Below are 5,744 nucleotides of genomic sequence, written 5' to 3'. Positions count from 1 at the left end.
CTGGAAAATGTCTCAAAGCCAAATCCAGTCTGCCCTGCACCACCTTCAAGGCCGGTCCAGCCCCCGTGGAGATGGGCTGCTTTGCCCAAGGCCTGGTCCGTGGACCCGGCTTGATCAGCGATGCATCTGATCGAGCATGGTTTGGGGCTCGTGGAATGGGGTGCTGGTTCCCCTCTGCCAGTCCCCCTCGGGCATGTGAGTGCGGCATCCGTGGGGGGGCCCAGCCTGCCGGTGCCCTCCATCCAGGCACAGACCAAAGCCAACAGAGGCAGTATCTTCTCCTGGAGCTGGCCCTGGGGGGCCAGAAACTAAGGAACCCCTCCCCCCACCCCCCGCAACAAACATACAGAGACACACACACACAGGAGGAGAAATCCTGCTTTTCTCCATGAGTTCCTTCCCTCGGGTGGGGGCCGGCTCCTGCCCAGGGCAGCTCCCAGAGAAGCCGGGAGGGAACTGCAGTCGGCTTGCTCCCTTCCCTCGCCCCCCCTGGTTTGGCGGCCAACGACGGCGGCGGCCTTCCCAGGGCCTGCACGCGGAGGAATGCACCCCCATCCTCCCCTTTCCCGCAAGCGTGGGTTTGGCTGGGCTCCGAAGGCTGCAATGAAGAGTGGACCAGTGTGGGAATGCAGCAAGAAGGAACAGAGATAGACTGCGGCCCACACAGGGCCTGTCTCCCAAGTTCAGAGGATCCACTCTGTCCACCCCCCCCCCACAAAGGACTGTTTGTTCCCTAGCTTGGTGCCAGAAAGGGGCCACAAGGTCTCCTGAGGTCCCTCCTGGTCTGTTCTGTTTTGCTTGATGTTGGAATGAGTGTGGCGCCCCCTCTATTTAGCATGAACGAGCCCCTGAGCCCCAAGCAGGGTGTGTCCTGATAGGCACCCCTCTCCCACCCAGGGTTCTCCGGACTCTGTGTAAGGGACTGGGGGCACAGTAAGTATATGGCGTTTCTCTGACCTCAATCTGATGGGAGGAGGGACCTCACCTGCTGTCCCCTCACCTGTGGGCCTGGAGGGCGGGACAGCATCTGAGTGTATTTATTTTCCTCCCCAGCAGCTGGGGAGGGGTTGGGGTACCGCAGGTATGTTTTAGCATGTGTTGGGTTCTGGGGCCCCTCCTGCCTCCCTTGTGCCCCCCCCCCGCCCAGCTGGGGGCCGTGAGTTCCGACTCCCTGTCACGTCCCCCTTGCATCCTGTGTACTCATTTCTTGGGCCCTCCTAAAACCTACACATAAAACATAAACGATGAGCATTAAATAGCAAAGAAAGAAAAACAGTGTGAAGAGATTTTTCTGGAAATGCACGTGCTTTGAGCCAGTGGGTGGGGGGGCATTTGCATGTGTGGTGGGGACCCAGGTATAATTTCTAATTGCGTGAGTTCCTGTCCTATTGTGCCCCCCCCCGAAAACGGGGACTCTTCGCCGAAATCAAGCAAATTCACATGTGCAGCCATGCAATAAATTTAAGTGGGACAGGGAAGGAGTGGGGGCCCTTTGCCCCCAGATCTGGGAGAGGAAAAGTGAAAACGGCCACGCAGGAAGCTGGCCAGCTGCGAACTTGACCAGATGTCAGAAGTGAAAGTGACCACAAGGGAGCCAGAGGCTGGCGAGGGGGTGGGGGTGGGTCACAACCCTGAAGCTCCCAGCCACCCATGTGGCCTGGGAGACACACACTCATACCCCCCCCACCCCACCCCCCCACACACACATCCACAGGGTCTGGCTCCAGATGGCCCGGCAGGAGCCCGGCTGTTTGGCCTGCAGTCAGGCCCCTCCCTTGGCGGCTCTCTGAGGCAGGTCCTAACCTCAGCCCTTGGCAGCCTGGCCTTGAGCTCTGCCTGACCCAGGAGCTGTGGGGTCCCCGGCCCCGGGCCCGCGCTCCCCCCCGCGGCTGGCCCGGGAGCTGCTCAGAGCCGCTCGGCCTCTGCTGGTCACTTGGCCAGGTCTTCCGTTGGGGCCGGCTTGGGGCTGCCGGGGAAGGCCACGGGGGGCTTACTCTTCCCGGAAAGAACAGCAGACAAACCTTTCTGGTCTTGAGATCCTGGCAGGGAGAGCCAGGTGGGGGGGCTGGAGGGGGTGGGGAGAGCTGTCTTCTCTCCGTACCCCCAGTCCGTGAGGAGGGCGTGTGGGAAGGTGTGACTCAGAGGGGGTAAGAGAACCCTCCAGCATGATGGGGGAGACAGTCTCTGTATTAAAGGAGCCTCTTCTTGTCTGCTGGAGAGAACACACCCATCCCAGACTTTGGGCGCCTCTAATCTGATGAGAGAGGTACAATTCCCATCCTAAGAGAGCCCCCCTTCTGACAGGGGTATGCCTCAAATTTTGTGGGGGTGGGTAGAGCCAGATGCTGCCCGTGGGAACAAGGGAGACAGCGGACAGGCTTTGAATGGTGTGCAGAGCCGTGAGTGGGGCGCCCCAGCCCAGACCCCACCTCTACCAGGGGTCAGAGACTTGTCAGAGAAGGGACGTTGAAGCTGAGCCCTTGCTGTTGCATGGAGTCAACAAGCTGGGGGCGGAGAGTCTCCCTGGCGGGGGTGCAGCTCAGCCAAGGCCCAGAGCACACAGGGAGCCCGGGGAGAAAGCAGGAGGTCAGCGGGGCCAGATGGGGAAGGGCTTACAAAGACACAGGCTAAGGAGTCTGGACTAGATTCTGGAACACTGGGGAGCCCTGGAGGGGTGCCACAGACAGACTTGCACGTGAGAAGGCACTCGCGGTGGCTGCGGTGCAGGGGGGCGGTGTAGTGGGAGAGGCTGGGAGGTGGAAGTCAGGAGTGGCCTGAAGTAAAGGGGGGCCGCAGGCGTGGGGAGAAGACGGCATCCTAAGATGAGCAGTGGGGAGGAAGCCGTTGATACTGGGTGTAGGGGAGCAGGGAGCCTTACAGACATCATACCAGAGATTTGCACCCTCTCCCTCAGCAATTGCAGAGACACCCTCTCTGCCCTCCTTCAGCCTAATCTCCATCCCTCCTTCTCGAATTCTCCCGCAAGGGTAAAAAGGCTTCATCAGCTTCCCATCTGTAATGGGGCCCTCAGAGGGCTGTGCGAGGCCTCAGCTGACTCCTCCAGGTTCACTGCCTCCATCCGGCCAACCTCATCGCCTCCTGTGTTCTTCCGTACCAGGCTTTTTACAATTCTTCGAGCTTCGACGTTCCCTTTAGCCACAGGGCCTTTGCACGTGCTGTCCTGTCTGTCTGGAAGCCTTTCTCCTTCCTTCCTAAGTTACTTCCCAGGTCAGTGCTTCCTTGGGGGACGCTCTCACATACTCTAGACACAAATCAGGTTTCTTGATTCGTCCAGAGGACATTGTATTCCACTCCTTTCCTTCAGAATTCTTTGCAATCAGGTGCCGTTTGAGTGATTTTTTTGATTATTGTGAACGCCAGGAACCCAGAGACAGGGTCTGGTTTTGCTCACCTTCTAATCTTCAGCCCCTCACCTGGCATATAGCTGGCACCCAATAAAAGTGTGTTGAATGAATGAATGAACGCTCTAAAACAGCACTGTCCGACAGACATATTGGAACGTACATGATTTTAAAAAATTTCCTAGTAGCCACATTTGCAAGAGTAAAAAGGAGCAGGTGAAATGAACTTTAGCCCAATATAACCAAAGCATTATTTCACCCTATAATCAATATTTTTAAATTATTCATGGAACAGGATACATTTTTTTTCTCCTCCGTGGTTTTCAGAATTCAGAGTGTGTTTTCTTCTCACAGCATGCCTCAGTGCGGACTAGCTCCATTTCAAGTGCTCGTAGCTGTCCGTGACTAGTGGTTACCACACCGGGCGGCTCAGGTTTGGGGAGTCACACCTCCCAGACTAGGGATGCATTTGGGGCCCTCAGTGGGCTCAGGGGACAGATAGATGCTTCTTCCTGCGTTATCAGTACCCTGAGGCCTGAAGCCAAGAGTTCCCCCCTCCCGCCAACCCCCCTGCCTATCCCACGGCCTCTCTGTTCTCTGCTCAGGCCAGGGAACCTCCCTTTATCTCTTTCATTCTCTGGGCTAGAGGATGAGACCCTTCATCTTCGCCCACCCACCAGGGCCCCTTGTCTTCCCCTCGCGCCTCCTTCCCCTCTTTCATCCAGTTCCATGAGGCCGAGATCAGATTGGAACCATGTGAAAGACCTCTTCATCCAGTGGGGAGGGGTGAGGTGGGCCACGGAGCCTGTAGTCCAGTGCTCCAGGGGGCGGGGCCAGAGCTGGGGTCAGGAGAAGACATTTCCCATGATGCTCCAGTTTGCGGGGAGGGGGGGGCGGTCTGCTGACCATATGCCTGGGGGAGGCGACTCCTCTGATAATGCAAAGCAGATTCCTCTCCAGCTTGGTGGCAGCTGGTGGGCAGAGGGCCAGGGGACAACACTGAGCCCCCCGGGCTTCTGGGCATCAAAGAACAGAGGCGGGAAGAGGCACCTTCAGCCTCCTGCCCCCTCTTTTCTGCCTCCCCTCTGGCCCCCCTGCCCTCCAGCCCGCCCTCCCAGCTACCCCAGGCTCCCTGCAGCAGAGTCCCCGCCCGGCCCAGGCCCCGGCCTCCAGAGCCCTCTCCAGCCCCAGCAAAGCCCCCCAGCTGTCAGCGCGTGGCCGGGCCGGTCTCTGGGGCAGCGCCCTCATTCACATAGGCACCTGGTGCTCCTCCGGGGGAGACCCTGAGAGGCCCTCTGCATCCCCACGGACCAGAGGACTCCTCCTAGGCCCCAGTGAGAGGGCTTTGCACAGTGCTCCCCATTTCCACCAATTCTACCCGCTGCAGTCCCCCAGCCGTGCTGGAGGATGCCAGGAGCGTTTTCCTAGGGCCCCGTCATGGAAGGAGCCTCAGGAACATTCCAACGTTCACCCCCCCCACCCCAGCCTTCCCAGGCCACTGCGTGTGTCCAGCCCTCTTCCCACAGCATCCGGGCACATCCCAATCTCCGTGCTTCCTTCCCGGCAACCCCTGCTCCGGCTGCTTCCAGCAACATTCCCAAAGGGCTCCTGGGAAAGGTAGAATGGCGTCTCCTCCCTGCTCTGATGATCTCTCTGGGAAAGTCTGGGAATGCCCCCACCCCCCTCCCGTATTCTAGTGGCTCATGGAATCTGGTCGTCCTTCTGCCCGACGCCCCTCTGAGAAGTCCTCGACGCTCTCCAGCCTGGGCTTGGGGCTCAGCATCCACATTCCAGGGGCGCAGCCCTACCCCGGGGCCTACGGCTTCCCTCAGCCGTCCAGATGGTTCGCATTCTACTCCTACGGGCCTCGGGATGCCAGCGGTCCGCCCGGATGTGCGGGCCAAGGGCACGGAGCAGCCACACTTCCATTGGTCACGGTGTGACCTTCTGGAAGATGGTGCCGACAGCCGGGAAGCCAGCCACCTGGGAGCTCCCCTCTCCTCACCCCGCGCACCAGTGCAGTCAAAGGTCCAGGGGTAGGGCCGGCTTCAGGCGTAGCTTGATTCAGACACGCCAAGAGCCTCCCAGGGCCCAGTTTCTCCATCTCCATCTCTTGCCTTCATTTCCTTCCCTAGGACGATTCCCTTGTGGCGAGTTGGCTGGGTGGCTTCAGGTCTGTGGGAATGAGGCCATGCCTCAGTTCTAGAAGCTTCTGAGAAAGTCTCCAGCCTCCTTGGTTCTGACTGGGCTGTCCCTGTGGCCGCGGAATGGCCATCCCTGATGGGCTACTGAGGTGGGAGAGTCGCCCCACTAGAAGCAATGGGACCAAGAGTGAGGGACCTTGAGGTACAGTTACCAAAAGGGGGCCCCGAAAGGACAAGC

Source organism: Crocuta crocuta, unplaced genomic scaffold (genome assembly GCF_008692635.1).
Source record: "Crocuta crocuta isolate KB4526 unplaced genomic scaffold, BGI_CrCroc_1.0 scaffold352, whole genome shotgun sequence".
Lineage (NCBI taxonomy): Eukaryota > Metazoa > Chordata > Mammalia > Carnivora > Hyaenidae > Crocuta > Crocuta crocuta.
This window is presented reverse-complemented; position numbering follows the sequence as displayed.